This window comes from Lissotriton vulgaris, chromosome 2_1 (genome assembly GCF_964263255.1).
Source record: "Lissotriton vulgaris chromosome 2_1, aLisVul1.2, whole genome shotgun sequence".
NCBI classification, from domain to species: domain Eukaryota; kingdom Metazoa; phylum Chordata; class Amphibia; order Caudata; family Salamandridae; genus Lissotriton; species Lissotriton vulgaris.
The window spans coordinates 1187393078-1187412020 of record NC_141687.1 but is presented as its reverse complement, the minus strand read 5'-3'; the positions used below and the strand labels follow the sequence as shown (position 1 = coordinate 1187412020).

The 18943-nt window shown below is 43.8% G+C and overlaps 23 non-coding genes across 23 annotated transcripts; all 23 read right to left on the bottom strand.

Annotated features, from left to right (window-relative positions):
* Window positions 1-251: 251 nt before the first annotated feature.
* Window positions 252-323, bottom strand: TRNAG-UCC (transfer RNA glycine (anticodon UCC)). The gene has a single exon. It is a non-coding gene; the product is annotated as a tRNA-Gly (tRNA).
* Window positions 324-870: 547 nt separating this feature from the next.
* On the bottom strand, window positions 871-942 carry TRNAM-CAU (transfer RNA methionine (anticodon CAU)). The gene has a single exon. It is a non-coding gene; the product is annotated as a tRNA-Met (tRNA).
* A 904-nt stretch (window positions 943-1846) lies between these two features.
* On the bottom strand, window positions 1847-1918 carry TRNAG-CCC (transfer RNA glycine (anticodon CCC)). The gene has a single exon. It is a non-coding gene; the product is annotated as a tRNA-Gly (tRNA).
* A 546-nt stretch (window positions 1919-2464) lies between these two features.
* On the bottom strand, window positions 2465-2536 carry TRNAM-CAU (transfer RNA methionine (anticodon CAU)). The gene has a single exon. It is a non-coding gene; the product is annotated as a tRNA-Met (tRNA).
* Window positions 2537-3446: 910 nt separating this feature from the next.
* TRNAG-UCC (transfer RNA glycine (anticodon UCC)) lies at window positions 3447-3518 on the bottom strand. The gene has a single exon. It is a non-coding gene; the product is annotated as a tRNA-Gly (tRNA).
* A 547-nt stretch (window positions 3519-4065) lies between these two features.
* Window positions 4066-4137, bottom strand: TRNAM-CAU (transfer RNA methionine (anticodon CAU)). Its single transcript has one exon. It is a non-coding gene; the product is annotated as a tRNA-Met (tRNA).
* A 904-nt stretch (window positions 4138-5041) lies between these two features.
* On the bottom strand, window positions 5042-5113 carry TRNAG-CCC (transfer RNA glycine (anticodon CCC)). Its single transcript has one exon. It is a non-coding gene; the product is annotated as a tRNA-Gly (tRNA).
* A 546-nt stretch (window positions 5114-5659) lies between these two features.
* Window positions 5660-5731, bottom strand: TRNAM-CAU (transfer RNA methionine (anticodon CAU)). Its single transcript has one exon. It is a non-coding gene; the product is annotated as a tRNA-Met (tRNA).
* Window positions 5732-6641: 910 nt separating this feature from the next.
* TRNAG-UCC (transfer RNA glycine (anticodon UCC)) lies at window positions 6642-6713 on the bottom strand. The gene has a single exon. It is a non-coding gene; the product is annotated as a tRNA-Gly (tRNA).
* A 547-nt stretch (window positions 6714-7260) lies between these two features.
* On the bottom strand, window positions 7261-7332 carry TRNAM-CAU (transfer RNA methionine (anticodon CAU)). Its single transcript has one exon. It is a non-coding gene; the product is annotated as a tRNA-Met (tRNA).
* A 904-nt stretch (window positions 7333-8236) lies between these two features.
* On the bottom strand, window positions 8237-8308 carry TRNAG-CCC (transfer RNA glycine (anticodon CCC)). The gene has a single exon. It is a non-coding gene; the product is annotated as a tRNA-Gly (tRNA).
* Window positions 8309-8854: 546 nt separating this feature from the next.
* Window positions 8855-8926, bottom strand: TRNAM-CAU (transfer RNA methionine (anticodon CAU)). Its single transcript has one exon. It is a non-coding gene; the product is annotated as a tRNA-Met (tRNA).
* Window positions 8927-9836: 910 nt separating this feature from the next.
* Window positions 9837-9908, bottom strand: TRNAG-UCC (transfer RNA glycine (anticodon UCC)). The gene has a single exon. It is a non-coding gene; the product is annotated as a tRNA-Gly (tRNA).
* A 1523-nt stretch (window positions 9909-11431) lies between these two features.
* TRNAG-CCC (transfer RNA glycine (anticodon CCC)) lies at window positions 11432-11503 on the bottom strand. The gene has a single exon. It is a non-coding gene; the product is annotated as a tRNA-Gly (tRNA).
* Window positions 11504-12049: 546 nt separating this feature from the next.
* TRNAM-CAU (transfer RNA methionine (anticodon CAU)) lies at window positions 12050-12121 on the bottom strand. Its single transcript has one exon. It is a non-coding gene; the product is annotated as a tRNA-Met (tRNA).
* Window positions 12122-13031: 910 nt separating this feature from the next.
* On the bottom strand, window positions 13032-13103 carry TRNAG-UCC (transfer RNA glycine (anticodon UCC)). The gene has a single exon. It is a non-coding gene; the product is annotated as a tRNA-Gly (tRNA).
* A 547-nt stretch (window positions 13104-13650) lies between these two features.
* Window positions 13651-13722, bottom strand: TRNAM-CAU (transfer RNA methionine (anticodon CAU)). Its single transcript has one exon. It is a non-coding gene; the product is annotated as a tRNA-Met (tRNA).
* Window positions 13723-14626: 904 nt separating this feature from the next.
* TRNAG-CCC (transfer RNA glycine (anticodon CCC)) lies at window positions 14627-14698 on the bottom strand. Its single transcript has one exon. It is a non-coding gene; the product is annotated as a tRNA-Gly (tRNA).
* Window positions 14699-15244: 546 nt separating this feature from the next.
* On the bottom strand, window positions 15245-15316 carry TRNAM-CAU (transfer RNA methionine (anticodon CAU)). The gene has a single exon. It is a non-coding gene; the product is annotated as a tRNA-Met (tRNA).
* Window positions 15317-16226: 910 nt separating this feature from the next.
* TRNAG-UCC (transfer RNA glycine (anticodon UCC)) lies at window positions 16227-16298 on the bottom strand. Its single transcript has one exon. It is a non-coding gene; the product is annotated as a tRNA-Gly (tRNA).
* A 547-nt stretch (window positions 16299-16845) lies between these two features.
* On the bottom strand, window positions 16846-16917 carry TRNAM-CAU (transfer RNA methionine (anticodon CAU)). Its single transcript has one exon. It is a non-coding gene; the product is annotated as a tRNA-Met (tRNA).
* Window positions 16918-17821: 904 nt separating this feature from the next.
* TRNAG-CCC (transfer RNA glycine (anticodon CCC)) lies at window positions 17822-17893 on the bottom strand. Its single transcript has one exon. It is a non-coding gene; the product is annotated as a tRNA-Gly (tRNA).
* Window positions 17894-18439: 546 nt separating this feature from the next.
* On the bottom strand, window positions 18440-18511 carry TRNAM-CAU (transfer RNA methionine (anticodon CAU)). The gene has a single exon. It is a non-coding gene; the product is annotated as a tRNA-Met (tRNA).
* Between the last annotated feature and the right edge of the window lie 432 nt (window positions 18512-18943).

Here is an 18943-nt window from a genome sequence, read left to right as displayed (position 1 = left end):
GTCGGGCCTCAGCCCTTTCATTGTCTGCCCACTGTAAATATTTTTTACCAGCACATGTGAGTGGTGACTCTGCTTTATGAAACTTATCATATATTAGGACAATGAATATAGCAGAAGGGGCGATTGAGATGCTTGCCTACATATTTGTTTATTTTTTATATAACGGCTGATTAATCTGTTCATTATATTTCCATTTTGTGACATGTTGCATTAAAATATATCCTGCTTGCAGAATATATAAGTATTTGTACTGCGTTGGCCGGGAATCGAACCCGGGTCAACTGCTTGGAAGGCAGCTATGCTCACCACTATACCACCAACGCCCTCTGATCTGTGCGCTCTCGGTTCTTAACATTAGGATCCTGAGTTCAATGACTATCTTGCACCAGCTTCAATGGTGCATTTGGTTTAGATACCAACATGAAAAGCAATAGAAAGTTTTTTGCAGAGGGTAAGGAACTGGGATTGAAACCAAGGACAAAGCTGTGCAGAAGAGAAGAATGGAAAGCTGCATTACAAATAATAGATAAGAATATATAGAGGCAGCATGGGAAGCAAAACAGGGAAGAGAAATACAGAACATTCAATTAAATGCCCAGGAGATAGATAAGAGCAGAACAAAAAGGAAAGAATGAAATTCAAAGCCTGCCCATAAAAGTGTTTGAAGGTCCCACCAGTCATTTATGCTTATTATTGTGTGTCTTTACTTTCAAAGTACAGGGTGGATCATTTGATGATCCCTCTCTTGTATTTCAGCAGACACAGATATTTGACAAGTATTTTCTCACATAGCTGGCACAAGCTTGTGCTTTTCCTTGCTGGCAGCGTGGAAATGACAGCTTGGTCCTTGGAAGGAAAGTCAAGCAAAATTAGCAGAGGATGGTTTCGATCCATCGACCTCTGGGTTATGGGCCCAGCACGCTTCCGCTGCGCCACTCTGCTCTGTTGTGAAAGTGTTCTTTTTATGCAGATAGGGAGCATTAAGCAGAGTAGCGTGGGATTGGTACGGCTCTCACCTCATTTGCCTAAGTATATTGCAAGGCATGCTGGGTACAGAAAAACTTCATCTTCCCCTCTCACAATCAGTCATAACTGAAAGTCAGACACTCTTAGGCACTAGCCGTTTCAGACCTTTATCAAGACAGCATGTCATGAACCCTCTCTCTCTCTCTCTGTGATCCTAGCACTAGCATGCTCAGGATTTGGCTTTACCTGGGAGCCAGAGATCTACCCGGTGAGGGCTTGCCCGGTGTGAGGCTTTTGAGCGTTTGGGAGCGTTCGGGACGTGAGTGGACGTTGGACAGGAAACTCTGCGAATTTGAAGCATCCAACATTCCTGCTGCAGTGAGCGGCTCTTTCCATGGACATCTGCCTCTAGGATTCCTCTCAACTTGCCTTCTGATAAAACATTTTGTGAGCAGCAATTACCTTCGACAGCTACAAGGTGGCGCTACATTCTGGTAAGTGCACAAGTATGCACAAAATGTTAGGGACTTTTGCCAGATTTATCGGTGGATCTTGCATATTTTTTTCAGAGGCTAGATATTGCCTAGAAATGCTTTTTAACATAGAGATGTTGGAGTTATAATGTCTGGTCGGGCCTCAGCCCTTCCATTGTTTGCCCACTGTAACATATTTATTACCAGCACATGTGAGTTGTGACTCTGCTTTATAAAACTTATCATATATTAGGACAATGAATGTATCAGAAGGTGCGATTGAGATGTTTGCCTATGTATTTGTTTATTTTTTTATATATGGCTGATTAATCTGTTCATGAAATTTCCATTTTGAGACATGTTGCATTAAAATATGTCCTGCTTGCAGAATATATAAGCATTTTCACTGCGTTGGCCGGGAATCGAACCCGGGTCAACTGCTTGGGAAGCAGCTATGCTCACCACTATACCACCAACGCCCTCTGATGTGTGTGCTCTCGGTTCTAAATATTACGTTCCCGAAATCAATGACTATCTTGCAACAGCTTCAATGGTGCATTTGGTTTCGATACCAACATGAGAAGTAGTAGAACGTTTTTTGCAGAGGGTAAGGAACTGGGGATTGAAACCAAGGACAAAGTTGTGCAGAAGAGAAGAAATGAAATGCAACAGTACAAAAAGTAGAAATCAGCATATATAGGCAGCATGGGAAGCAAAGCAGGGAAGAGAAAGAGAGAACATTCCATGAAATGCCCAGGAGATAGATAAGAGCAGAAAAAAAAGGGAAGAATGAAATTCAAAGCATGCCCAGAAAGTTGTGTGAAGCTCCCACCAGTCATTTATGGTTATAGTTGTGTGTCTTTACTTTCAAAGTACAGGGTTGATCCTTTCACGAACACTCTTGTATTACACAGACACAGATAGTTGAGAAGTCTTTTCTCACATAGCTGGCACAAGCTTGCGCTTTTCCTTTCTGGCAGTGTGGAAATGACAGCTTGGTCCTTGGAAGGAAAGTCAAGCAAAATTAGCAGAGGATGGTTTCGATCCATCGACCTCTGGGTTATGGGCCCAGCACGCTTCCGCTGCGCCACTCTGCTCGTTCATGAAGGTGATCTCTTTATGCAGATGAGGAGGCATTCAGCGGAGTGAAGTGGCATTGGTCGGGCTCTCACCTCATTTGCCTAATTATATCGCAAGGCATGCTGGGTGCAGAAAATCTTCATCTTCCCCTCTCACAATCAGTCATAACTGATAGTCCAGACCCTCTTACGCACTAGCCGTTTCAGGCCTTTATCAAGACAGCAGCTCTCCAACACTCTCTGTCTCTCTCTCTCTGTGATCCTAGTGCTAGCATGCTCAGGATTTGGCTTTACCTGGGAGCCAGAGATCTACCCGGTGAGGGCTTGCCCGGTGTAAGGCTTTTGAGCGTTTGGGAGCGTTCGGTACATGAGAGGACGTTGGACTGGAAACTATGCAAATTTGAAGCATCCAACCTTCCTGCTGCAGTCGGGGGCTCTTTCCATGGACATCTGCCTTTTGGATTCCTCTAAACTTGCCCTCTGATGAAACATTTTTTGAGCTGCAGTTACCTCCGACGTCTACAAGGTGGCGCTACATTCAGGTGAGGGCACAAGTATGCACAAAATGTTGGCGACTTTCACCAGATTTATCGATGGATCTTGCATATTGTTTTCAGAGGCTAGATATTGCCTAGGAAATGGTTTTTAACATAGAGATGCTGGAGTTATAATGTGTGGTCGGGCCTCAGCCCTTTCATTGTCTGCCCACTGTAAATATTTTTTACCAGCACATGTGAGTGGTGACTCTGCTTTATGAAACTTATCATATATTAGGACAATGAATATAGCAGAAGGGGCGATTGAGATGCTTGCCTACATATTTGTTTATTTTTTATATAACGGCTGATTAATCTGTTCATTATATTTCCATTTTGTGACATGTTGCATTAAAATATATCCTGCTTGCAGAATATATAAGTATTTGTACTGCGTTGGCCGGGAATCGAACCCGGGTCAACTGCTTGGAAGGCAGCTATGCTCACCACTATACCACCAACGCCCTCTGATCTGTGCGCTCTCGGTTCTTAACATTAGGATCCTGAGTTCAATGACTATCTTGCACCAGCTTCAATGGTGCATTTGGTTTAGATACCAACATGAAAAGCAATAGAAAGTTTTTTGCAGAGGGTAAGGAACTGGGATTGAAACCAAGGACAAAGCTGTGCAGAAGAGAAGAATGGAAAGCTGCATTACAAATAATAGATAAGAATATATAGAGGCAGCATGGGAAGCAAAACAGGGAAGAGAAATACAGAACATTCAATTAAATGCCCAGGAGATAGATAAGAGCAGAACAAAAAGGAAAGAATGAAATTCAAAGCCTGCCCATAAAAGTGTTTGAAGGTCCCACCAGTCATTTATGCTTATTATTGTGTGTCTTTACTTTCAAAGTACAGGGTGGATCATTTGATGATCCCTCTCTTGTATTTCAGCAGACACAGATATTTGACAAGTATTTTCTCACATAGCTGGCACAAGCTTGTGCTTTTCCTTGCTGGCAGCGTGGAAATGACAGCTTGGTCCTTGGAAGGAAAGTCAAGCAAAATTAGCAGAGGATGGTTTCGATCCATCGACCTCTGGGTTATGGGCCCAGCACGCTTCCGCTGCGCCACTCTGCTCTGTTGTGAAAGTGTTCTTTTTATGCAGATAGGGAGCATTAAGCAGAGTAGCGTGGGATTGGTACGGCTCTCACCTCATTTGCCTAAGTATATTGCAAGGCATGCTGGGTACAGAAAAACTTCATCTTCCCCTCTCACAATCAGTCATAACTGAAAGTCAGACACTCTTAGGCACTAGCCGTTTCAGACCTTTATCAAGACAGCATGTCATGAACCCTCTCTCTCTCTCTCTGTGATCCTAGCACTAGCATGCTCAGGATTTGGCTTTACCTGGGAGCCAGAGATCTACCCGGTGAGGGCTTGCCCGGTGTGAGGCTTTTGAGCGTTTGGGAGCGTTCGGGACGTGAGTGGACGTTGGACAGGAAACTCTGCGAATTTGAAGCATCCAACATTCCTGCTGCAGTGAGCGGCTCTTTCCATGGACATCTGCCTCTAGGATTCCTCTCAACTTGCCTTCTGATAAAACATTTTGTGAGCAGCAATTACCTTCGACAGCTACAAGGTGGCGCTACATTCTGGTAAGTGCACAAGTATGCACAAAATGTTAGGGACTTTTGCCAGATTTATCGGTGGATCTTGCATATTTTTTTCAGAGGCTAGATATTGCCTAGAAATGCTTTTTAACATAGAGATGTTGGAGTTATAATGTCTGGTCGGGCCTCAGCCCTTCCATTGTTTGCCCACTGTAACATATTTATTACCAGCACATGTGAGTTGTGACTCTGCTTTATAAAACTTATCATATATTAGGACAATGAATGTATCAGAAGGTGCGATTGAGATGTTTGCCTATGTATTTGTTTATTTTTTTATATATGGCTGATTAATCTGTTCATGAAATTTCCATTTTGAGACATGTTGCATTAAAATATGTCCTGCTTGCAGAATATATAAGCATTTTCACTGCGTTGGCCGGGAATCGAACCCGGGTCAACTGCTTGGGAAGCAGCTATGCTCACCACTATACCACCAACGCCCTCTGATGTGTGTGCTCTCGGTTCTAAATATTACGTTCCCGAAATCAATGACTATCTTGCAACAGCTTCAATGGTGCATTTGGTTTCGATACCAACATGAGAAGTAGTAGAACGTTTTTTGCAGAGGGTAAGGAACTGGGGATTGAAACCAAGGACAAAGTTGTGCAGAAGAGAAGAAATGAAATGCAACAGTACAAAAAGTAGAAATCAGCATATATAGGCAGCATGGGAAGCAAAGCAGGGAAGAGAAAGAGAGAACATTCCATGAAATGCCCAGGAGATAGATAAGAGCAGAAAAAAAAGGGAAGAATGAAATTCAAAGCATGCCCAGAAAGTTGTGTGAAGCTCCCACCAGTCATTTATGGTTATAGTTGTGTGTCTTTACTTTCAAAGTACAGGGTTGATCCTTTCACGAACACTCTTGTATTACACAGACACAGATAGTTGAGAAGTCTTTTCTCACATAGCTGGCACAAGCTTGCGCTTTTCCTTTCTGGCAGTGTGGAAATGACAGCTTGGTCCTTGGAAGGAAAGTCAAGCAAAATTAGCAGAGGATGGTTTCGATCCATCGACCTCTGGGTTATGGGCCCAGCACGCTTCCGCTGCGCCACTCTGCTCGTTCATGAAGGTGATCTCTTTATGCAGATGAGGAGGCATTCAGCGGAGTGAAGTGGCATTGGTCGGGCTCTCACCTCATTTGCCTAATTATATCGCAAGGCATGCTGGGTGCAGAAAATCTTCATCTTCCCCTCTCACAATCAGTCATAACTGATAGTCCAGACCCTCTTACGCACTAGCCGTTTCAGGCCTTTATCAAGACAGCAGCTCTCCAACACTCTCTGTCTCTCTCTCTCTGTGATCCTAGTGCTAGCATGCTCAGGATTTGGCTTTACCTGGGAGCCAGAGATCTACCCGGTGAGGGCTTGCCCGGTGTAAGGCTTTTGAGCGTTTGGGAGCGTTCGGTACATGAGAGGACGTTGGACTGGAAACTATGCAAATTTGAAGCATCCAACCTTCCTGCTGCAGTCGGGGGCTCTTTCCATGGACATCTGCCTTTTGGATTCCTCTAAACTTGCCCTCTGATGAAACATTTTTTGAGCTGCAGTTACCTCCGACGTCTACAAGGTGGCGCTACATTCAGGTGAGGGCACAAGTATGCACAAAATGTTGGCGACTTTCACCAGATTTATCGATGGATCTTGCATATTGTTTTCAGAGGCTAGATATTGCCTAGGAAATGGTTTTTAACATAGAGATGCTGGAGTTATAATGTGTGGTCGGGCCTCAGCCCTTTCATTGTCTGCCCACTGTAAATATTTTTTACCAGCACATGTGAGTGGTGACTCTGCTTTATGAAACTTATCATATATTAGGACAATGAATATAGCAGAAGGGGCGATTGAGATGCTTGCCTACATATTTGTTTATTTTTTATATAACGGCTGATTAATCTGTTCATTATATTTCCATTTTGTGACATGTTGCATTAAAATATATCCTGCTTGCAGAATATATAAGTATTTGTACTGCGTTGGCCGGGAATCGAACCCGGGTCAACTGCTTGGAAGGCAGCTATGCTCACCACTATACCACCAACGCCCTCTGATCTGTGCGCTCTCGGTTCTTAACATTAGGATCCTGAGTTCAATGACTATCTTGCACCAGCTTCAATGGTGCATTTGGTTTAGATACCAACATGAAAAGCAATAGAAAGTTTTTTGCAGAGGGTAAGGAACTGGGATTGAAACCAAGGACAAAGCTGTGCAGAAGAGAAGAATGGAAAGCTGCATTACAAATAATAGATAAGAATATATAGAGGCAGCATGGGAAGCAAAACAGGGAAGAGAAATACAGAACATTCAATTAAATGCCCAGGAGATAGATAAGAGCAGAACAAAAAGGAAAGAATGAAATTCAAAGCCTGCCCATAAAAGTGTTTGAAGGTCCCACCAGTCATTTATGCTTATTATTGTGTGTCTTTACTTTCAAAGTACAGGGTGGATCATTTGATGATCCCTCTCTTGTATTTCAGCAGACACAGATATTTGACAAGTATTTTCTCACATAGCTGGCACAAGCTTGTGCTTTTCCTTGCTGGCAGCGTGGAAATGACAGCTTGGTCCTTGGAAGGAAAGTCAAGCAAAATTAGCAGAGGATGGTTTCGATCCATCGACCTCTGGGTTATGGGCCCAGCACGCTTCCGCTGCGCCACTCTGCTCTGTTGTGAAAGTGTTCTTTTTATGCAGATAGGGAGCATTAAGCAGAGTAGCGTGGGATTGGTACGGCTCTCACCTCATTTGCCTAAGTATATTGCAAGGCATGCTGGGTACAGAAAAACTTCATCTTCCCCTCTCACAATCAGTCATAACTGAAAGTCAGACACTCTTAGGCACTAGCCGTTTCAGACCTTTATCAAGACAGCATGTCATGAACCCTCTCTCTCTCTCTCTGTGATCCTAGCACTAGCATGCTCAGGATTTGGCTTTACCTGGGAGCCAGAGATCTACCCGGTGAGGGCTTGCCCGGTGTGAGGCTTTTGAGCGTTTGGGAGCGTTCGGGACGTGAGTGGACGTTGGACAGGAAACTCTGCGAATTTGAAGCATCCAACATTCCTGCTGCAGTGAGCGGCTCTTTCCATGGACATCTGCCTCTAGGATTCCTCTCAACTTGCCTTCTGATAAAACATTTTGTGAGCAGCAATTACCTTCGACAGCTACAAGGTGGCGCTACATTCTGGTAAGTGCACAAGTATGCACAAAATGTTAGGGACTTTTGCCAGATTTATCGGTGGATCTTGCATATTTTTTTCAGAGGCTAGATATTGCCTAGAAATGCTTTTTAACATAGAGATGTTGGAGTTATAATGTCTGGTCGGGCCTCAGCCCTTCCATTGTTTGCCCACTGTAACATATTTATTACCAGCACATGTGAGTTGTGACTCTGCTTTATAAAACTTATCATATATTAGGACAATGAATGTATCAGAAGGTGCGATTGAGATGTTTGCCTATGTATTTGTTTATTTTTTTATATATGGCTGATTAATCTGTTCATGAAATTTCCATTTTGAGACCTGTTGCATTAAAATATGTCCTGCTTGCAGAATATATAAGCATTTTCACTGCGTTGGCCGGGAATCGAACCCGGGTCAACTGCTTGGGAAGCAGCTATGCTCACCACTATACCACCAACGCCCTCTGATGTGTGTGCTCTCGGTTCTAAATATTACGTTCCCGAAATCAATGACTATCTTGCAACAGCTTCAATGGTGCATTTGGTTTCGATACCAACATGAGAAGTAGTAGAACGTTTTTTGCAGAGGGTAAGGAACTGGGGATTGAAACCAAGGACAAAGTTGTGCAGAAGAGAAGAAATGAAATGCAACAGTACAAAAAGTAGAAATCAGCATATATAGGCAGCATGGGAAGCAAAGCAGGGAAGAGAAAGAGAGAACATTCCATGAAATGCCCAGGAGATAGATAAGAGCAGAAAAAAAAGGGAAGAATGAAATTCAAAGCATGCCCAGAAAGTTGTGTGAAGCTCCCACCAGTCATTTATGGTTATAGTTGTGTGTCTTTACTTTCAAAGTACAGGGTTGATCCTTTCACGAACACTCTTGTATTACACAGACACAGATAGTTGAGAAGTCTTTTCTCACATAGCTGGCACAAGCTTGCGCTTTTCCTTTCTGGCAGTGTGGAAATGACAGCTTCGTCCTTGGAAGGAAAGTCAAGCAAAATTAGCAGAGGATGGTTTCGATCCATCGACCTCTGGGTTATGGGCCCAGCACGCTTCCGCTGCGCCACTCTGCTCGTTCATGAAGGTGATCTCTTTATGCAGATGAGGAGGCATTCAGCGGAGTGAAGTGGCATTGGTCGGGCTCTCACCTCATTTGCCTAATTATATCGCAAGGCATGCTGGGTGCAGAAAATCTTCATCTTCCCCTCTCACAATCAGTCATAACTGATAGTCCAGACCCTCTTACGCACTAGCCGTTTCAGGCCTTTATCAAGACAGCAGCTCTCCAACACTCTCTGTCTCTCTCTCTCTGTGATCCTAGTGCTAGCATGCTCAGGATTTGGCTTTACCTGGGAGCCAGAGATCTACCCGGTGAGGGCTTGCCCGGTGTAAGGCTTTTGAGCTTTTGGGAGCGTTCGGTACATGAGAGGACGTTGGACTGGAAACTATGCAAATTTGAAGCATCCAACCTTCCTGCTGCAGTCGGGGGCTCTTTCCATGGACATCTGCCTTTTGGATTCCTCTAAACTTGCCCTCTGATGAAACATTTTTTGAGCTGCAGTTACCTCCGACGTCTACAAGGTGGCGCTACATTCAGGTGAGGGCACAAGTATGCACAAAATGTTGGCGACTTTCACCAGATTTATCGATGGATCTTGCATATTGTTTTCAGAGGCTAGATATTGCCTAGGAAATGGTTTTTAACATAGAGATGCTGGAGTTATAATGTGTGGTCGGGCCTCAGCCCTTTCATTGTCTGCCCACTGTAAATATTTTTTACCAGCACATGTGAGTGGTGACTCTGCTTTATGAAACTTATCATATATTAGGACAATGAATATAGCAGAAGGGGCGATTGAGATGCTTGCCTACATATTTGTTTATTTTTTATATAACGGCTGATTAATCTGTTCATTATATTTCCATTTTGTGACATGTTGCATTAAAATATATCCTGCTTGCAGAATATATAAGTATTTGTACTGCGTTGGCCGGGAATCGAACCCGGGTCAACTACTTGGAAGGCAGCTATGCTCACCACTATACCACCAACGCCCTCTGATCTGTGCGCTCTCGGTTCTTAACATTAGGATCCTGAGTTCAATGACTATCTTGCACCAGCTTCAATGGTGCATTTGGTTTAGATACCAACATGAAAAGCAATAGAAAGTTTTTTGCAGAGGGTAAGGAACTGGGATTGAAACCAAGGACAAAGCTGTGCAGAAGAGAAGAATGGAAAGCTGCATTACAAATAATAGATAAGAATATATAGAGGCAGCATGGGAAGCAAAACAGGGAAGAGAAATACAGAACATTCAATTAAATGCCCAGGAGATAGATAAGAGCAGAACAAAAAGGAAAGAATGAAATTCAAAGCCTGCCCATAAAAGTGTTTGAAGGTCCCACCAGTCATTTATGCTTATTATTGTGTGTCTTTACTTTCAAAGTACAGGGTGGATCATTTGATGATCCCTCTCTTGTATTTCAGCAGACACAGATATTTGACAAGTATTTTCTCACATAGCTGGCACAAGCTTGTGCTTTTCCTTGCTGGCAGCGTGGAAATGACAGCTTGGTCCTTGGAAGGAAAGTCAAGCAAAATTAGCAGAGGATGGTTTCGATCCATCGACCTCTGGGTTATGGGCCCAGCACGCTTCCGCTGAGCCACTCTGCTCTGATGTGAAAGTGTTCTTTTTATGCAGATAGGGAGCATTAAGCAGAGTAGCGTGGGATTGGTACGGCTCTCACCTCATTTGCCTAAGTATATTGCAAGGCATGCTGGGTACAGAAAAACTTCATCTTCCCCTCTCACAATCAGTCATAACTGAAAGTCAGACACTCTTAGGCACTAGCCGTTTCAGACCTTTATCAAGACAGCATGTCATGAACCCTCTCTCTCTCTCTCTGTGATCCTAGCACTAGCATGCTCAGGATTTGGCTTTACCTGGGAGCCAGAGATCTACCCGGTGAGGGCTTGCCCGGTGTGAGGCTTTTGAGCGTTTGGGAGCGTTCGGGACGTGAGTGGACGTTGGACAGGAAACTCTGCGAATTTGAAGCATCCAACATTCCTGCTGCAGTGAGCGGCTCTTTCCATGGACATCTGCCTCTAGGATTCCTCTCAACTTGCCTTCTGATAAAACATTTTGTGAGCAGCAATTACCTTCGACAGCTACAAGGTGGCGCTACATTCTGGTAAGTGCACAAGTATGCACAAAATGTTAGGGACTTTTGCCAGATTTATCGGTGGATCTTGCATATTTTTTTCAGAGGCTAGATATTGCCTAGAAATGCTTTTTAACATAGAGATGTTGGAGTTATAATGTCTGGTCGGGCCTCAGCCCTTCCATTGTTTGCCCACTGTAACATATTTATTACCAGCACATGTGAGTTGTGACTCTGCTTTATAAAACTTATCATATATTAGGACAATGAATGTATCAGAAGGTGCGATTGAGATGTTTGCCTATGTATTTGTTTATTTTTTTATATATGGCTGATTAATCTGTTCATGAAATTTCCATTTTGAGACATGTTGCATTAAAATATGTCCTGCTTGCAGAATATATAAGCATTTTCACTGCGTTGGCCGGGAATCGAACCCGGGTCAACTGCTTGGGAAGCAGCTATGCTCACCACTATACCACCAACGCCCTCTGATGTGTGTGCTCTCGGTTCTAAATATTACGTTCCCGAAATCAATGACTATCTTGCAACAGCTTCAATGGTGCATTTGGTTTCGATACCAACATGAGAAGTAGTAGAACGTTTTTTGCAGAGGGTAAGGAACTGGGGATTGAAACCAAGGACAAAGTTGTGCAGAAGAGAAGAAATGAAATGCAACAGTACAAAAAGTAGAAATCAGCATATATAGGCAGCATGGGAAGCAAAGCAGGGAAGAGAAAGAGAGAACATTCCATGAAATGCCCAGGAGATAGATAAGAGCAGAAAAAAAAGGGAAGAATGAAATTCAAAGCATGCCCAGAAAGTTGTGTGAAGCTCCCACCAGTCATTTATGGTTATAGTTGTGTGTCTTTACTTTCAAAGTACAGGGTTGATCCTTTCACGAACACTCTTGTATTACACAGACACAGATAGTTGAGAAGTCTTTTCTCACATAGCTGGCACAAGCTTGCGCTTTTCCTTTCTGGCAGTGTGGAAATGACAGCTTGGTCCTTGGAAGGAAAGTCAAGCAAAATTAGCAGAGGATGGTTTCGATCCATCGACCTCTGGGTTATGGGCCCAGCACGCTTCCGCTGCGCCACTCTGCTCGTTCATGAAGGTGATCTCTTTATGCAGATGAGGAGGCATTCAGCGGAGTGAAGTGGCATTGGTCGGGCTCTCACCTCATTTGCCTAATTATATCGCAAGGCATGCTGGGTGCAGAAAATCTTCATCTTCCCCTCTCACAATCAGTCATAACTGATAGTCCAGACCCTCTTACGCACTAGCCGTTTCAGGCCTTTATCAAGACAGCAGCTCTCCAACACTCTCTGTCTCTCTCTCTCTGTGATCCTAGTGCTAGCATGCTCAGGATTTGGCTTTACCTGGGAGCCAGAGATCTACCCGGTGAGGGCTTGCCCGGTGTAAGGCTTTTGAGCGTTTGGGAGCGTTCGGTACATGAGAGGACGTTGGACTGGAAACTATGCAAATTTGAAGCATCCAACCTTCCTGCTGCAGTCGGGGGCTCTTTCCATGGACATCTGCCTTTTGGATTCCTCTAAACTTGCCCTCTGATGAAACATTTTTTGAGCTGCAGTTACCTCCGACGTCTACAAGGTGGCGCTACATTCAGGTGAGGGCACAAGTATGCACAAAATGTTGGCGACTTTCACCAGATTTATCGATGGATCTTGCATATTGTTTTCAGAGGCTAGATATTGCCTAGGAAATGGTTTTTAACATAGAGATGCTGGAGTTATAATGTGTGGTCGGGCCTCAGCCCTTTCATTGTCTGCCCACTGTAAATATTTTTTACCAGCACATGTGAGTGGTGACTCTGCTTTATGAAACTTATCATATATTAGGACAATGAATATAGCAGAAGGGGCGATTGAGATGCTTGCCTACATATTTGTTTATTTTTTATATAACGGCTGATTAATCTGTTCATTATATTTCCATTTTGTGACATGTTGCATTAAAATATATCCTGCTTGCAGAATATATAAGTATTTGTACTGCGTTGGCCGGGAATCGAACCCGGGTCAACTGCTTGGAAGGCAGCTATGCTCACCACTATACCACCAACGCCCTCTGATCTGTGCGCTCTCGGTTCTTAACATTAGGATCCTGAGTTCAATGACTATCTTGCACCAGCTTCAATGGTGCATTTGGTTTAGATACCAACATGAAAAGCAATAGAAAGTTTTTTGCAGAGGGTAAGGAACTGGGATTGAAACCAAGGACAAAGCTGTGCAGAAGAGAAGAATGGAAAGCTGCATTACAAATAATAGATAAGAATATATAGAGGCAGCATGGGAAGCAAAACAGGGAAGAGAAATACAGAACATTCAATTAAATGCCCAGGAGATAGATAAGAGCAGAACAAAAAGGAAAGAATGAAATTCAAAGCCTGCCCATAAAAGTGTTTGAAGGTCCCACCAGTCATTTATGCTTATTATTGTGTGTCTTTACTTTCAAAGTACAGGGTGGATCATTTGATGATCCCTCTCTTGTATTTCAGCAGACACAGATATTTGACAAGTATTTTCTCACATAGCTGGCACAAGCTTGTGCTTTTCCTTGCTGGCAGCGTGGAAATGACAGCTTGGTCCTTGGAAGGAAAGTCAAGCAAAATTAGCAGAGGATGGTTTCGATCCATCGACCTCTGGGTTATGGGCCCAGCACGCTTCCGCTGCGCCACTCTGCTCTGTTGTGAAAGTGTTCTTTTTATGCAGATAGGGAGCATTAAGCAGAGTAGCGTGGGATTGGTACGGCTCTCACCTCATTTGCCTAAGTATATTGCAAGGCATGCTGGGTACAGAAAAACTTCATCTTCCCCTCTCACAATCAGTCATAACTGAAAGTCAGACACTCTTAGGCACTAGCCGTTTCAGACCTTTATCAAGACAGCATGTCATGAACCCTCTCTCTCTCTCTCTGTGATCCTAGCACTAGCATGCTCAGGATTTGGCTTTACCTGGGAGCCAGAGATCTACCCGGTGAGGGCTTGCCCGGTGTGAGGCTTTTGAGCGTTTGGGAGCGTTCGGGACGTGAGTGGACGTTGGACAGGAAACTCTGCGAATTTGAAGCATCCAACATTCCTGCTGCAGTGAGCGGCTCTTTCCATGGACATCTGCCTCTAGGATTCCTCTCAACTTGCCTTCTGATAAAACATTTTGTGAGCAGCAATTACCTTCGACAGCTACAAGGTGGCGCTACATTCTGGTAAGTGCACAAGTATGCACAAAATGTTAGGGACTTTTGCCAGATTTATCGGTGGATCTTGCATATTTTTTTCAGAGGCTAGATATTGCCTAGAAATGCTTTTTAACATAGAGATGTTGGAGTTATAATGTCTGGTCGGGCCTCAGCCCTTCCATTGTTTGCCCACTGTAACATATTTATTACCAGCACATGTGAGTTGTGACTCTGCTTTATAAAACTTATCATATATTAGGACAATGAATGTATCAGAAGGTGCGATTGAGATGTTTGCCTATGTATTTGTTTATTTTTTTATATATGGCTGATTAATCTGTTCATGAAATTTCCATTTTGAGACATGTTGCATTAAAATATGTCCTGCTTGCAGAATATATAAGCATTTTCACTGCGTTGGCCGGGAATCGAACCCGGGTCAACTGCTTGGGAAGCAGCTATGCTCACCACTATACCACCAACGCCCTCTGATGTGTGTGCTCTCGGTTCTAAATATTACGTTCCCGAAATCAATGACTATCTTGCAACAGCTTCAATGGTGCATTTGGTTTCGATACCAACATGAGAAGTAGTAGAACGTTTTTTGCAGAGGGTAAGGAACTGGGGATTGAAACCAAGGACAAAGTTGTGCAGAAGAGAAGAAATGAAATGCAACAGTACAAAAAGTAGAAATCAGCATATATAGGCAGCATGGGAAGCAAAGCAGGGAAGAGAAAGAGAGAACATTCCATGAAATGCCCAGGAGATAGATAAGAGCAGAAAAAAAAGGGAAGAATGAAATTCAAAGCATGCCCAGAAAGTTGTGTGAAGCTCCCACCAGTCATTTATGGTTATAGTTGTGTGTCTTTACTTTCAAAGTACAGGGTTGATCCTTTCACGAACACTCTTGTATTACACAGACACAGATAGTTGAGAAGTCTTTTCTCACATAGCTGGCACAAGCTTGCGCTTTTCCTTTCTGGCAGTGTGGAAATGACAGCTTGGTCCTTGGAAGGAAAGTCAAGCAAAATTAGCAGAGGATGGTTTCGATCCATCGACCTCTGGGTTATGGGCCCAGCACGCTTCCGCTGCGCCACTCTGCTCGTTCATGAAGGTGATCTCTTTATGCAGATGAGGAGGCATTCAGCGGAGTGAAGTGGCATTGGTCGGGCTCTCACCTCATTTGCCTAATTATATCGCAAGGCATGCTGGGTGCAGAAAATCTTCATCTTCCCCTCTCACAATCAGTCATAACTGATAGTCCAGACCCTCTTACGCACTAGCCGTTTCAGGCCTTTATCAAGACAGCAGCTCTCCAACACTCTCTGTCTCTCTCTCTCTGTGATCCTAGTGCTAGCATGCTCAGGATTTGGCTTTACCTGGGAGCCAGAGATCTACCCGGTGAGGGCTTGCCCGGTGTAAGGCTTTTGAGCGTTTGGGAGCGTTCGGTACATGAGAGGACGTTGGACTGGAAACTATGCAAATTTGAAGCATCCAACCTTCCTGCTGCAGTCGGGGGCTCTTTCCATGGACATCTGCCTTTTGGATTCCTCTAAACTTGCCCTCTGATGAAACATTTTTTGAGCTGCAGTTACCTCCGACGTCTACAAGGTGGCGCTACATTCAGGTGAGGGCACAAGTATGCACAAAATGTTGGCGACTTTCACCAGATTTATCGATGGATCTTGCATATTGTTTTCAGAGGCTAGATATTGCCTAGGAAATGGTTTTTAACATAGAGATGCTGGAGTTATAATGTGTGGTCGGGCCTCAGCCCTTTCATTGTCTGCCCACTGTAAATATTTTTTACCAGCACATGTGAGTGGTGACTCTGCTTTATGAAACTTATCATATATTAGGACAATGAATATAGCAGAAGGGGCGATTGAGATGCTTGCCTACATATTTGTTTATTTTTTATATAACGGCTGATTAATCTGTTCATTATATTTCCATTTTGTGACATGTTGCATTAAAATATATCCTGCTTGCAGAATATATAAGTATTTGTACTGCGTTGGCCGGGAATCGAACCCGGGTCAACTGCTTGGAAGGCAGCTATGCTCACCACTATACCACCAACGCCCTCTGATCTGTGCGCTCTCGGTTCTTAACATTAGGATCCTGAGTTCAATGACTATCTTGCACCAGCTTCAATGGTGCATTTGGTTTAGATACCAACATGAAAAGCAATAGAAAGTTTTTTGCAGAGGGTAAGGAACTGGGATTGAAACCAAGGACAAAGCTGTGCAGAAGAGAAGAATGGAAAGCTGCATTACAAATAATAGATAAGAATATATAGAGGCAGCATGGGAAGCAAAACAGGGAAGAGAAATACAGAACATTCAATTAAATGCCCAGGAGATAGATAAGAGCAGAACAAAAAGGAAAGAATGAAATTCAAAGCCTGCCCATAAAAGTGTTTGAAGGTCCCACCAGTCATTTATGCTTATTATTGTGTGTCTTTACTTTCAAAGTACAGGGTGGATCATTTGATGATCCCTCTCTTGTATTTCAGCAGACACAGATATTTGACAAGTATTTTCTCACATAGCTGGCACAAGCTTGTGCTTTTCCTTGCTGGCAGCGTGGAAATGACAGCTTGGTCCTTGGAAGGAAAGTCAAGCAAAATTAGCAGAGGATGGTTTCGATCCATCGACCTCTGGGTTATGGGCCCAGCACGCTTCCGCTGCGCCACTCTGCTCTGTTGTGAAAGTGTTCTTTTTATGCAGATAGGGAGCATTAAGCAGAGTAGCGTGGGATTGGTACGGCTCTCACCTCATTTGCCTAAGTATATTGCAAGGCATGCTGGGTACAGAAAAACTTCATCTTCCCCTCTCACAATCAGTCATAACTGAAAGTCAGACACTCTTAGGCACTAGCCGTTTCAGACCTTTATCAAGACAGCATGTCATGAACCCTCTCTCTCTCTCTCTGTGATCCTAGCACTAGCATGCTCAGGATTTGGCTTTACCTGGGAGCCAGAGATCTACCCGGTGAGGGCTTGCCCGGTGTGAGGCTTTTGAGCGTTTGGGAGCGTTCGGGACGTGAGTGGACGTTGGACAGGAAACTCTGCGAATTTGAAGCATCCAACATTCCTGCTGCAGTGAGCGGCTCTTTCCATGGACATCTGCCTCTAGGATTCCTCTCAACTTGCCTTCTGATAAAACATTTTGTGAGCAGCAATTACCTTCGACAGCTACAAGGTGGCGCTACATTCTGGTAAGTGCACAAGTATGCACAAAATGTTAGGGACTTTTGCCAGATTTATCGGTGGATCTTGCATATTTTTTTCAGAGGCTAGATATTGCCTAGAAATGCTTTTTAACATAGAGATGTTGGAGTTATAATGTCTGGTCGGGCCTCAGCCCTTCCATTGTTTGCCCACTGTAACATATTTATTACCAGCACATGTGAGTTGTGACTCTGCTTTATAAAACTTATCATATATTAGGACAATGAATGTATCAGAAGGTGCGATTGAGATGTTTGCCTATGTATTTGTTTATTTTTTTATATATGGCTGATTAATCTGTTCATGAAATTTCCATTTTGAGACATGTTGCATTAAAATATGTCCTGCTTGCAGAATATATAAGCATTTTCACTGCGTTGGCCGGGAATCGAACCCGGGTCAACTGCTTGGGAAGCAGCTATGCTCACCACTATACCACCAACGCCCTCTGATGTGTGTGCTCTCGGTTCTAAATATTACGTTCCCGAAATCAATGACTATCTTGCAACAGCTTCAATGGTGCATTTGGTTTCGATACCAACATGAGAAGTAGTAGAACGTTTTTTGCAGAGGGTAAGGAACTGGGGATTGAAACCAAGGACAAAGTTGTGCAGAAGAGAAGAAATGAAATGCAACAGTACAAAAAGTAGAAATCAGCATATATAGGCAGCATGGGAAGCAAAGCAGGGAAGAGAAAGAGAGAACATTCCATGAAATGCCCAGGAGATAGATAAGAGCAGAAAAAAAAGGGAAGAATGAAATTCAAAGCATGCCCAGAAAGTTGTGTGAAGCTCCCACCAGTCATTTATGGTTATAGTTGTGTGTCTTTACTTTCAAAGTACAGGGTTGATCCTTTCACGAACACTCTTGTATTACACAGACACAGATAGTTGAGAAGTCTTTTCTCACATAGCTGGCACAAGCTTGCGCTTTTCCTTTCTGGCAGTGTGGAAATGACAGCTTGGTCCTTGGAAGGAAAGTCAAGCAAAATTAGCAGAGGATGGTTTCGATCCATCGACCTCTGGGTTATGGGCCCAGCACGCTTCCGCTGCGCCACTCTGCTCGTTCATGAAGGTGATCTCTTTATGCAGATGAGGAGGCATTCAGCGGAGTGAAGTGGCATTGGTCGGGCTCTCACCTCATTTGCCTAATTATATCGCAAGGCATGCTGGGTGCAGAAAATCTTCATCTTCCCCTCTCACAATCAGTCATAACTGATAGTCCAGACCCTCTTACGCACTAGCCGTTTCAGGCCTTTATCAAGACAGCAGCTCTCCAACACTCTCTGTCTCTCTCTCTCTGTGATCCTAGTGCTAGCATGCTCAGGATTTGGCTTTACCTGGGAGCCAGAGATCTACCCGGTGAGGGCTTGCCCGGTGTAAGGCTTTTGAGCTTTTGGGAGCGTTCGGTACATGAGAGGACGTTGGACTGGAAACTATGCAAATTTGAAGCATCCAACCTTCCTGCTGCAGTCGGGGGCTCTTTCCATGGACAT